The sequence below is a fragment of the Ammodytes marinus genome, assembly GCF_949987685.1.
Source record: "Ammodytes marinus genome assembly, chromosome: 13".
NCBI lineage: Eukaryota > Metazoa > Chordata > Actinopteri > Uranoscopiformes > Ammodytidae > Ammodytes > Ammodytes marinus.
In genome coordinates this window covers 10313289-10327194 of record NC_137217.1, presented here as the reverse complement: position 1 = coordinate 10327194, position 13906 = coordinate 10313289, and the positions used below count along the sequence as shown (strand labels likewise).

At 42.0% G+C, this 13906-nt stretch overlaps 1 protein-coding gene and 1 long non-coding RNA gene across 2 annotated transcripts in view; one reads left to right on the top strand and one right to left on the bottom strand.

Moving 5' to 3' along the window:
* zfpm2a (zinc finger protein, FOG family member 2a) overlaps positions 1 to 13906 on the bottom strand; it is a gene marked incomplete at both ends in the record, with an annotated part of 129237 nt that overhangs the window by 36213 nt on the left and 79118 nt on the right.
* Positions 6523 to 9206, top strand: LOC307259256. Its single transcript, XR_013845152.1, has 3 exons — positions 6523 to 6695; positions 7457 to 7585; positions 8698 to 9206. It is a non-coding gene; the product is annotated as an uncharacterized lncRNA (long non-coding RNA).

The window sequence follows — 13906 nt, the reverse complement described above, 5'->3', positions numbered from 1 at the left end:
TCTCGTCCACTCTCTCTCTCTCTCTCTCCTTTTCCTTCTCTTTCTCCCTCTCTATCTCTCCCTCTCTCTCTCTTCCCTGGGGCTTACAGAATGGATGGCCCTGTCTGACCTGGACGACACTGATGTCTAGTCCTCCACACTACTGTACCTACAGCACGCCTGTCTGCTCGCTCGCCCGCTCCCTCGTCTCTCTCACACACACACACACACACACACACACACACACACACACACACACACACACACACACACACACACACACACACACACACACAGTCGGAGCACCCATCTTTGTCACCCAGTGTCGACAGGCAGAGGTCAGCAGAGCTCAGGCACTAAGGCAAACCCAGAGGATGTATGGGTTTAGCTCATAAGCAGCCTATATCAGTGGCACACACAAGGCTGCTGTCTTAACAACCGTTAGAATGTAAAAACAAACCTGTTACCTAACTGTAACAGAAGTCCCTGTGCTTAAAAGCCAAATCAGGTCATTTGCAATTTCCGTCTGAAATAAGTCAGCAGCCCAGTATCCTTAGGAATAGTCAGGTGGAAAGGAGGTTGGAGTGTTGGGCAAATAAGACATCAGGCTTTCCATGCAGCACACTAGAGACATTTGGCTTTTTTGCTTAGCTCATCCACTACCTTTCCTAACCTCATGTGTTGACCTTGTATGCCCTTGGCCATACCATTATACCAATAGATATATTGCCTTACCCTAACCCTTAACTGAGTTTATTTCATGTATCAAACTTGTTCTCTCCCAATCCTCTTCCCAGTACCTCACCCTACCTCAAGGTGTATGCTGATATCCATGAATGATCCGAAAACACAAGATGAAACAAGTTTTAGCCACGCTTCTAGCAAGGTTGTTCACACCCACCTTTAGAACGTATTGCATTTCTAAATTGCTACAACTCCACCTTCAAAGCTCATTGTAGAGCCCCCCCCCCCCCCCTTATGCATCCCTGTGTCCTTAACCCACGGTATTTGACTTTAAGAGGGGCAGAAAAAGCTAAGATCCCTGGACCAGATATAGCACGATAAAACAACCCACAGATAAGGTGTTAATACTAGAGGTGGCTCTCAGTTGTGATCCTCGGTGCGCCGCAATGAGAAAAGAAAAAGCGGTGATATCACACTGATACGGCCAACGCTCTAAAGACTATGGGGCTGTGTGTGTGTGTGTGTGTTTCTTCCACACAGGTGGATGTACAATCAATAAAATGGATTAGCTGCAATGGTATGTATAAAGGTTATCGGCGAGTTCTCCTGCATGAACACAGCGGCGACCCCACCAAACAATTTTGTAATGTGTCGGGCTATTTCTTCAGAGGAAATCTGATTATGTTTTCGCCTCAACCGAAAAAATTGATTTGCTGGGGTGTACATTACCAAAGGAAAAATGGTTTTCTGCTTTACCAGACCCCATAAGGCTTGAATGGAATTGTTTCTCTAGACTGTACCAAGTGGTATCATTGTAACAAGGCAGTGTTGTATGTTGTTCTTTTGAGGCTGCATTGGTGTTTTTTTCCTCCACTATCATGTTCTATGACAACTGTTATACAAGAACATACTCCCACAGTTAGATGAGAACATGGACCATGATGTAGGCCTATTGTTTTTCAAACATAATGAACCCAATTTGAGCCAAAAATTAATCTGTGATGTTGACCATTATCATGGGTATGGTGGCCTAGTGTAGTCACTGATTTTCAAACAAACTCACATAACTTATCTGGTCAAATCCATACATTAAATTCAGGATTTCTGGATACAAAAACAGTCATATACTGACCCTGCTATGGACTTTTACCTGGACTCACTTCCACTTGTTTAGGTCCACTCTCTGCAGTGCTGCGTGTCAACCCCTCGGAGAGACTTTAACCGTGTGGTTTTCCATCACGCTGACTGACCATCTAAACAGCCCTCCACCCCAGTGATTCCTCTATCTCTTTCCCTCCATCTCTCTCTCCCTCTCGCTCACTCCCTCTGACACACACACACACACACACACACACACACACACACACACACACACACACACACACACACACACACACACACACAAACACATGCACTGTCATCCCCCCTCAAGCCTGATAAAAAGGCACCATCGCCCCCACACCCCTCCCAACAAAAATAAAAAAGGAGCTGTGTGGATGTGTAGAAAGGCCCCTCTCACCAGCTCTTAGCTTTTGTCTCTGATTATCCTTACACACTAACACACACACACACACACACACACACACACACACACACACACACACACACACACACACACACACACACACACACACACACACACACACACACACACACACACACACACACACACACACACACACACACACACACACACACACACACACTAACACACACACACACACACATACCCCTCCACGACCCCACCTACATCCTTCTTTTCTGTACACACTCCTTCTCAAACTACTCTTGGTTGGATCTTGTGTGTGTGTGTGTGTGTGTGTGTGTGTGTGTGTGTGTGTGTGTGTGTTTGAGTCTGACCAATGGCATCCAAACAGCCAGGCTTTATCCTGAAGCGCACTGACAATGCTTTTCACACATACTTACCACAGCAGAGATGGGGGCGGTGGGCTGCATCGTACCCCCGGCCTAAAAGCTAAGGCTAAGGGCTTTTAGAAGATCCACACACACACACACACACACACACACACACACACACACACACACACACACGCACACACACAGAATGTGATGGACTCTTTTAATTACTGACTCCAGATCCCCGCAGTAGATTAAAAGACCCTTGCAGAAGCTTATTTTCATATCCGCGAGAATTTTTTCAATGAATATAAAAACGGCCATTGATTATGCCGTTAAGGGAGTGGAAGGAAGTTAAGAAGGGAAATATAAAGTACATATAATCACATTAACTTGCCGTGATTAATGTAATAAAATGTTCCCCACATCTGGGTCTAACACATTCAATACTGAGGAGATGTGCTCCAAATATTAAGAAGGACCATCTCCCCCCCCCCAAAAAAAAAATCCACTTAACCACAGTTCTGTGTTGGAAGACATCTGCAAAGCAATGGAGTTAGTTTGTATAACACTCTGATTCAGTGTGTTTCCGGAGAGGGAGTGTTTGTGGATGAAATATGAACAAATTAGTAAGCGAAAACAATGACTCATATCTTGCGTTTGATGCCTGTGCACTTGCAATATTTTTTAGCACAAGTGACTAGCCTACTATATATTATATGCACCTTCACACAGAAACACACAGTTGGCCTTCCTGCATGACCGATAGCAAAGCATTTCTCACTATTGATTATACCATTATAGAGAAGTTTAGTATGTGACACACACTCATGTCGAAGCTTTAACCAATGCAAAGACACTTAAGACGAGTTAAGAAGAAGCCTCCTCTTAACTTACTGTTTTTTTTTTCTCTCTTTTCTTTTTTAAAACATGGTGCTTAAAGCGAGCTTAGCGTACTATAGTCCAGGTACTTCATTCCGATGATTATAATGCCACGAGGGTGCAATACATCACTCTTATTAGCCACACCGGAGCACAATGGTATCATAATTAATGGTCGCAGCAGGATTGAACGCTGCCCTGACATGGAAAAGTGGGCCCTACTTAAGCTCTCTACAAGGCATTTAAATATGCAGAGTGAATGGCACAACCCAACAGCCCGCCTGCTCTAAGGACAGACCGCGCTCATTAGCCCGACACCCCTTACGTGGCATTGATACAAGGACGACCAGCCGGCTATACACACACACTTAAACACACACTTAAACACACACTTACGCACACACACACACACACACAAACACACACACTTAAACACACACACACACACACACACACACACAAACACACTGACAAACACAAAACACATACTCCAAAATGTGCACACAGACAGCCACCATAAATTGTAAAGTTGCATGGAGATCTTCGAAAATAAGAAGAATCTTAACCCTCATCAATGCCCATCACTTCTTTTTACATTTCTTACCCTTATTGTTGTTTTTGTCTTAAGAGCTTAGTCTAGGCTGAATGCAGACAGACATATATGTGTCAGCAGCCATTATGCAAATGTTTTGTAATGGCGTTTGGTCTGTGTGTGTGTGTGTGTGTGTGTGTGACTGCGCCGAATGAGGGTGCTGTGGCTAGAGTGTGGTGTCTGGTTGCTTGTGCTATACTAACTGTCTAGCTACGGGGGGAAACTGCATGCCTGCATGCGCGGCGGGGGGAACAATGCACATAAAAGAGGAAGCGTCTGGGAGCTGACGTCTTTCACATGGCTCTGAATGGAGCGGCAGCAAACTGTGTGTGTGCGTGTGTGCGTGTGTGTGTGTGTGTGTGTGTGTGTGTGTGTGTTTGTGTGTGTTTTTGTTTAAATGTGCATGTAGTTTATATGCTTACCAGTGAGACAGACAGACAAAAAAATGGGTTAGAGAAAACGCCCTCTCAATGTGTCTGTAGACAGAGACAGGAGAAAAAATAATACGAGTGTGTGTTCCCCGCCGCTGGTCTTATAGTCTTGAGTCCTGAAATGTGTGCGATTGTAGGTGCATGAATAGCTGTACTCCTCTAAATACATGTGTGTGGGATGCTTAAGTCCCTAAGATGGCCGTGCGATTTGGTTTTTTTGCTGTCCTTAACCCAACACTCTCCTCCTTCTCTCCTCTCTATATAAAGCCAGCTTTCAACCCATAAGCTTTTTACAACTTCTCTCTCAATCGCTAATGTAGAAGCTTTAGCTACCTATACAAGACACGCTACTCAACGAGCTGCCAAATGCCTACACACACACACACACACACACACACACACACACACACACACACACACACACACACACACACACACACACACACACACACACACACACACACACACACACACACACACACACACACACACACACACACACAGACACACAGACAGACAGACAGACAGACAGAGAGAAGCCACTCCTCTCCAAACCCGACTCACTCCAGCCTGACCGTATATACGCCGAGAGTTATCGCGTGGGGCTCAGTGCAATCAATTATTGTTGCCGCGGAAATCATTAATAATTTCCTTAATGAAAACGATTCTGTTGATCTGTTGTCTTTTAATTAAACATAATTAGTCGGCTTGCTCGGAAGCCGTGGTGGTGGGGGGGGGGGGGGGGGGGGGACTCCTTTAGGGTACAATTTTGTTTTAATACACTGATAATGGAATTTTTACATTGTGTCAGTTGTTTAGTTATTATTCAGTCACACTATTTCGCTATGTTCACCAGATAACAGATAATAACCCCTCCCTCCCTCCCTCACACCCCACCTCCCCTATTCGCCGCAGTCGTTTTAAAAGAGGAGGATGGTTGAAAAAAAGAACAATTACATTTTTGAAACCGTAAGAGTCTCTTCCTCTCCACTGTCAATGTTTAAGGGAGCAGTGCAGGAAACACTGCAGTTTTTTTTTAACACTTCCATTTCTGATTTCTGAAGTGTCTTTGGCAGTGCATTGTCAAGCTGCTTTTATTTAAAAAGAAAAGAGTCAAATAGATACCACATCTGTCCATGCAGGCAGGTCATGCTAGTTCATGCCATGCCTCAGAGGTCTATATAACGCCAGAGTGCTGGAAAAGAGCAAATGAAGGCATAAAAAAAAAAGGATCTGATTGTGAGGACTTAGGAGAATATGAAATCATACAAAGACACAGCCAGTTATTGGCTAATTCGGCGCCGTCCGGGCTTATGTAAAAACGGCCTAGTTAACATTGGTCAATTTCCGCGCGAACAATGGGGCTAAGTTGCTCTGGAGACTTATTGGACATGCTGTATCTGAATGTGGTCTGGCTTAAGAGGCTTACAGTTGAAAAAGTTTAGGTGACCTCTGAATAAAGCCACATAATGTGGTCACACTGAGCGCGTATAGTTTCAATGGACTCCGATACCAGGTAACAATGGGGCCGAGCACAATGAAGGCTCACATTGAGAATGGACCAAGTCATATATTGTACTGTAAACCAAAAGACGACTCTAGTCTTTGGCTGTACGCTCAGTTCTGACCGAGTTCAATTTAAGCAAATGTACAGCATAGAGAAGTGTTAAAGTTGAGTGTGAAATACAGCATCAATTTAACATTCCCCCTGCAAATATGGTTAACCCTCTGGACCCGGAGCCCGCAGTACTGCGTTCTATGGCGTTCTGTCGGTGATTTCGTTATGTTTTAATACATTATTTAACATTATTAAATCGCAGCAATGTGGTTTAAATATCACCGGAAAGCTGAGATTCTCCCCTTTCCGGGACATATTCTCGCGTGATTCTACGTGACTCACAGCCAGAGATATGTTGCTGAGAGGCGCGAAAATGTATCAACCCTTTCCCTTGCGCTACTGGCTGAGCCGCTTGTCAATCAACATTTTGCGAAAACGTCATCGGCCCTTTCCCTTGCGTGATTGGTAGAGCTGCTTGCTGTCATATTTTGTGAAAAACCATCCAATCAACTTAGTGTAATCACTAAGGACCTCCCACTAAGGTCAAACATACACAATCACTGAACAAAGGACTCCTATCATGCTCCTAATTTCGATTTCACCATGGCGCGGATGTTCGACAGCTGAGAGATTCAGAGGAAGACGCCAATTCCGACATTGAGGGCTTTGACGAAGAGGAATATGAAGGTGACATGGATCCATTTGAAGACGGGTAAGAGCATTTATTTCACAAAACGTCTGTTTTTGTAATGGAAGCTAAGTGTGAACATGTAAACTAGCTTGAATGTTGCGTCCGTGACGTGACCGATTTTTTTTTTGGAACTGACGTGACAGAGCTGTATACTCTTGTCGCCAGCCTTCTGTTGTTTGAAAACAAGTAATAGTTTGAAAACAAGTAAAAGTAAGCAATCTTCCCCGTGTGTCTCAATTTTGTTTGCTAGCTGTCTCGCATAAATGGACACCCGGGGGGTGTGTGTGTGTGTGTGTGTGTGTGTGTGTGTGTGTGTCAATATTTTGACACACACACACAGCGCTGTCTGTTGTGGGAGATGGAAAGCCGTCATTTAGTCTGGCTGAGGGGAGGAGACAGAAGTTACGAGAGAGAGAGAGAGAGAGAAACAAACAAACTGTAGTAGGCTATACAGCTGTTTATAAACGGGTATAATAATTTATTTTAGAAATTGCAAATGAAGCTCTGTGTGTAAATGTAAGATAGCTTGAATTTTGCATTCTTGACATTACAGGGACTGATTTCTCTATTGATAGCACTACTTTTGTTTACTTTTGTTTGAAAATAATAGTAATAGATGTGTATTCTGTGTAAAAGTATTTCCCTTTACAATTTACAAATAGTACAGAATGGAAATGTTTTTGCATCGACTTTTATTACACTGTTGTTTGCAAATACAAGTTGTGAAGTTTAAATATTTTTGTTATGAGATAATGAGACTGATTTCTGTGAATCTGTGGCAGCACCAGGTCCAGGAGAAGAGGAGAACCACCCGCAAAGAGGTCCCGTGTCCTAACTCCACCAGCACCCCCTACGCAGCAGCGGGCTTGGAAGACTGAGGAAGACCAGGACACCGCTCCTCCTGTCTCCAGGTTTCAACCTGCACGCACCCCTGGCCCACAGCTAGGCACGCACTTCTACACACCAATTGAGCTCTTCAAATTGTTTTTCACTGCACACACTGTACACACACTCTGTAGCAACACAAATAAACAGGCTGCCAAAAAAATTGCCATGGGTAAAAAGTTTAAATGGACTGATTTGACAGTTTTACAAGTACATTGGACTCCTCTTTTACATGGCCCTGGTTAGACTACACCACATTGCTGATTACTGGAGGCAGAACCACAGTTTAACCTGTCCATTTGCCGCAACAGTCATGAGTAGGGACAGATTTGGTGTCATCTCCTGGAACTTACACATAAGTGATCCAGATGAAGATGTAAACAATGATAGGAAGAAGGGAACGCCACAATTCGACAAACTCTTCAGGGTCAAACCTCTCCTCAATTTGATCAAAACCGCAGCAAAGACCTATTTTCATCCATACAAAAACCTAGCTGTGGATGAAAGGATGGTTGCCTCAAAGGCTAAAACTGGAATTACTCAATACATGAAGGCCAAACCTACTAAGTGGGGTTTCAAATTGTTCGTTTTGGCGGACTCAAGCAATGGCTACACCATATATTTTAACATTTACACAGGGAAAAGTGACATCCCCTCCGGACACGGCCTCTCTTACGATGCTGTAATGTCAGTTTTTGTTTTTGTAAACCACATTTAGTCCCGTTTTTATTAGTCAACAATAAAGCATTATATATTTGATTATAGTCTTCGTCACATGACCACCATTTACGTTGCGTCTCGTCTCGTTTCTGTCACGTGATAAATGTTCGTTGACGACGATATTTTGTCATACATTTCGTTGACAAAAACAACACTAGTATCAAGTCATTATTCAGTCTCATTTTGCTTAATTCCTCATATGTGGTCAAAGTAGAGTAAGAGACTATTTGTATTTTGGGAAATTTGATTTTAGTCATGTTTTTTGCACTTCCCAACTTTTTTTGGGAAAATGACAGTGCATTATAGAAGCTAATGCTTTGTAAATGGGGATAATGCTTTCGCTCAGCAGGATAGTCTTTTTGTTTTCATGCCTGTTCACTTTTCTTGGCTCATTTGTTGTCTGTCTGTTCTCTTCCAGTTTTCCCTGGTGGAGACGAGACGGTGTGGATCAGGTCCTTCCTCTGGCAGCATCTGAAGTTCTCCTGCATCCACACTATTCATATTTTATTTTAGTATTAGCATGTTAACATTAGTCAATTATTGTATTCCTTCGCTAAGCTAATGTTTTGGAGAGGCAATTTCAAGAGCCAAAACAATTTGTCCTGGTGAATAAAGGTATTATTTCACATAAGTTTCCACATTTTTCAAAAATCTGACTTCAAATTGCAGCATTTGTGTCAAAATATTTTTGTTCACATTGGACTAGGGCAAAATTGAACCTTCCTAACTGAGAGCTGAGAGTGTTCTGAACATTTTAATATGAATCAGCTGGGTATTATGTTATCTACTTGCCCTCTAAAATGGTAATTTATAAAAGCATGTAAAATCGAGAAAATGCCCTTAGATCTCAACCAAAAAAACGTTTGGACAAAAAGATCATTTTAGTCATGTTTTTTGCTCTTCCCAACCTTTTTATGGAAAAATTCCAGTACATTTTAGAAGCTAATGTTCTGGAGAAGCAATTTCAAGAGCCAAAATAATTTAATCAGATGAATAAAGGTATTATTTCACACAAATTTCGAAATTTTTCAAAAATCGGACTTCAAATTTCAACATTTATGTCAAAATATTTTTTTTTTACATTGGACTAGGGAAAAATTGAACCTTCCTCACTGAGAGCTGAGAGTGTTCTGAACATTTTGATATGAATCACCTGGGTATTACGTTATCTACTTGCCCTCTAAAATGGTAATTTATAAAAGCATGTAAAATCGAGAACCAAAAAACCAAAAAACGTTTGGACAAAAAGATCATTTTAGTCATGTTTTTTGCTCTTCCCAACCTTTTTATGGAAACATTCTTGTACATTTTAGAAGCTAATGTTTTGGAGAAGCAATTTCAAGAGCCAAAATAACTCAATCAGATGAATAAAGGTATTATTTCACACAAATTTCGAAATTTTTCAAAAATCGGACTTCAAATTTCAACATTTATGTCAAAATATTTTTTTTTTACATTGGACTAGGGCAAAATTGAACCTTCCTAACTGAGAGCTGAGAGTGTTCTGAACATTTTAATATGAATCAGCTGGGTATTATGTTATCTACTTGCCCTCTAAAATGGTAATTTATAAAAGCATGTAAAATCGAGAAAATGCCCTCAGGGCTCAGAGGGTTAAATGGTGGTGGTATATCATAGAAAACAACAGCTGTCTGACTACAGTAAATGCTTTTCAAACAGTTAACATATGCACATTGGCAGCGTTTGAACACAGCCTTCATTGTGACGTATTCATCTGGGAGATGTTAGAGGAAAAAAAAATTAACATTGAAAAATGAATTTCTCTTCTGTTATATCTCCCCTTCTCTCCAGCTGTATTGTTTATCAATCTGGTGTTTATCTGTAGAGAACATTCTCCACTGGTTTATATCTCTCCCTCTCTCTCTCTCTCTCTCTCTCTGGGTCCCTGTCTGTCATTCTCTCTCTCTCTCCCTCCTCGGTCTCCAGTGTTACTACTTGTAACATATAATTACTCTGCGCAGACTTGCTCTGCCTGTTTCTATAACTTCAGCGGTTCAAAGAAACTGTCGGAGTGTGGAGGAGTGCATTGTGGGAGTTCCAGGTGGATTGCTGGATAATGAGTTAGCGCAGCAGTGGTGTAAGAGTTGAGAGTTTTAGTAATGGCTGGCTGCTATAAGGCTCTTCCCGGGAGCTTAATGTAAAACAAACATGGCCCTTGCTGACAGCCTGGGAAAAAACAGATATTGCAAGTTTGTTCCACTTCCACTTCTGGGCCTCTACTTGCCCCTTTACTTTATGGATGGGGTTTCAAAGAAGATTAAATATTCACAAATTAGCTCTGTGAATGCTAATTTAAGACATGCTTTAAACACTGCACATTGTCTTGGCTTTTAATTGCTTTAAATGGATAGAATGTATCTGGATAAAGTAATGCAGACTGAAAAAGAGAATACGAATTGTCAGGTAAGAAATAGTTTTCAAATATGAATGGCAGGATCCCAAAAAATAGGCAAAACGATAAAGTGTCTATATTTGAAACTATAGAGTGAGCTTGTCTGGGTGCTGAGGACCGCGGGCAGCCCATGGGGGTGGGGGGGGGGGGGGACCTGACTACATCTCCCTGCTGCTTGTTACACACTCCAGTGCATGTATTATACATAACACACTGCTGGAAGACAACTCTCAGAGGAATCATTTTGCTGAATCCTGTCCTCCCTCCCCTCTCTCTCTCTCTCTCTCACCCCACACATTTCCCCCTTACTTCCAGAATGACAAGTTTGGCGGATAGAGGGATGAGCGCTAGTACAAAAAATGTAATGCGGAAATCATAGGACAGAACACCCCAACAACAGTAAGCTACAGCCCAGCCACTCAAACCAATCACCAGGCCTTATACTTAAGAGATATACTCTTCCTACCATAGATTCACACTGGCAAGCACCCAAAGTTGAACCGCTGCTACTATCTTTTCGCAGGCAGCCATATAAAGAAAAAGCCGAGACCACTGAAACGTGAGCCAAAAACATATTTGTGCGAGCATACTGTGTATTGAGATATTCCCTGTTTTTGCATAAGTAACGCATCTAGGGGGAGCAATGAAGCAGCCTCCCTACAGAAGGAGAAATAGCACAGGGGCAGAAGATATAAACAATCTGGGCCTGAGCTTTTTGGAGGTGGGAGGAAGGTTCCTCTTGGACTCTTTCGTCGACTCACCGCTAGCGTCCACGTGATAAGCACAAGTTCCCAGCACCGCATCAAAACCCAAGCGAAAAAAGACAGAATTCGAAAATTGATTATTTTTTTCTCAACAAAAGTTTTGATTTTTTTCCCCTAACGGTGACGTTCAATGTCACCTCCAGAGGGGGCCCACACATGCAGATTGGATTTTTTTTTCTTCAAAAGAGGGCCATGAAGAAGAATGAGCAGGTAGAAATCCAGTCACAGTGCAGACGAAAGAGTCAAGTGGCATCAAACACTTTCAACAACTTTCTCAACTTACTACCAGTCCACCTTAAAGAAAAAAAAAGTAGCCAGGAGCAAACTGACACCTGGCCAATGTACCCAAAGCTTTGTGACCAAAGTTGCTACGAACCTTGTGGTTTGATTGGTGCATATCCTAGATGTATTGTAGTATTTATTTCAAATTTAAAGTTTTCAAGATGAGAAAACGTAATAGTTCTATAACCGAACATACTTCAACTATATACATATATATATAAAATAACTGTTTTAAATGGTCTGATGCACTTCATGTTATTTTATTACTTTTTTCAATGTCACAGACACAACACACTATGAAGATAAGAAGAGGAATATTAATTGCTACTCCCAGATTTAAATCAATTGTATTCAACATTCTCTCTATTATCGTTTATCATCAGCTGGCAAGCGTGCCCAAGAAGATTCTTGCTGAGGATTTACAGTAATGAACTTACACAGTTACAACACAGAACAACTCTCACAAGGGGGACGTCTGGGGGGGAGATGTTATTGTCTTTAATTTAATAAGGTCATACTGGAAGTGACAAACAAAGGAACCGTCAGTGAGATGAAGCTGAGGTGGTGGTGACGTGTGTACAGCATGAGATTGCAATCTGAAGATGTATTTATTGAGAGCGGAAAAGGAAAATTCAAACAAAAAAAAAATATAGAGTGAGAAATCCCGTTATTGGCCCTTTTCTCTTTTTTTTGTTTCATACAGTCAGTCTAGTGCAGTGCGGGAAAAAAAAAGATTAGAAGATTTTAAGGAAGTGCATAATCTCCTTTTAACAGCTTATCAAAACTTTAATGATTTGGTGATAAAGAGCACAAAGTTAAGTACCCGGTTAAGAGGATAACTCCCCAGTGCAGTCTAGTGATTAGTAGATGAGAAATTGGGAGACTGAAAATCCGGGTTTATTGCAAATCCCACTCCTGCCACTTATATTCACTTTAAAGGGGAGAGAAAGGGCTCCATTTCAGCTTTGGGGTGTGTGTGTGTGTGTGTGTGTGTGTGTGTGTGTGTGTGTGTGTGTGTGTGTGTGTGTGTGTGTGTGTGTGTGTGTGTGTGTGTGTGTGTGTGTGTGTGTGTGTGAATGTGGGGTGAGTATTGTCACGACGTAATCATTTTTTGAAAAGTGATAAATGGGAGCCCCCTTTCCCCCTCTACAACCCCTATTGGATTTTTCCAAGACACATCCTTATACAGTATTTACGTATTTATTTAGCTATGTGTCTCTTTTGGTTTAACACCCGTCAAGACCCAATTATAAGCTGCGGAGGCCTTGTGCTTTCATGGGGAGTGAAGCTCACAGACTGTTAGTGTCAGGGGCTGTATACAGTTTAAGCATCTCCTCATAGAATCTGCAACAAAACAACCCAGGCTTCATATCCCCTAGATCCATGCTTTTTTAATGAGGGTTTTGCTTGGGACACAATGCAGCAGATTGAAGAGTTATGAGTTATGATTTTCTGCTTCTTTTTAGGGTCAGGTCTGAATAAACAACATGGATTTTCTTTCTGACAAGATATGTTGTGTTTTCTATCCTCATATTATACATCAATCCATTTTTGGTGCATGGGGGGGGGAGGGGGTGGGGGGCTTGTAATGTATGATAACGTGTGATGTATTAAAGATTAACTTGCTGAATTAGTGGGGAGAACAAATGAAGTAAAAAAAAAAGATTGCAAACCCATCTCCATCTCCACTTGGGCTTTTTGCTTCGCTATCTTCACTGAGATAGGGATTCACTTAGTATAAAAGAGTTTGAAAGAAAGGATGAGGGGGAGGGGGGCATTAATTACCTTGTGAAATCTAGAGACCATTAACTTTGTGTGTCAAGTGATGTTTCTTGGTTCCTAATCAGAGTTATAGTGATATAAATTACTCTTTGGGAGTAAAACAGATATGGTGTGGGAGATGGTGTGTGCAAGTATGGCTTTTTTTGTGTGTCCTTGTAGCAATTATTTCTGTCTGAGTGTGTGTGTGTGTGTGTGTGTGTGTGTGTGTGTGTGTGTGTGTGTGTGTGTGTGTGTGTGTATGAGCGAGTGACAGAGAAAGAGAGAGAGGGTGTGTGTGTGTGTGCATGTGTGCATGTGTGTGTGTGTGCGTGTGTGTGTGTGTGTGTGTGTGTGTGCGTGCGTGCATGTGTGTGTGTGACTTTGAAAAGGTGAGGAAGAGCAAGAAA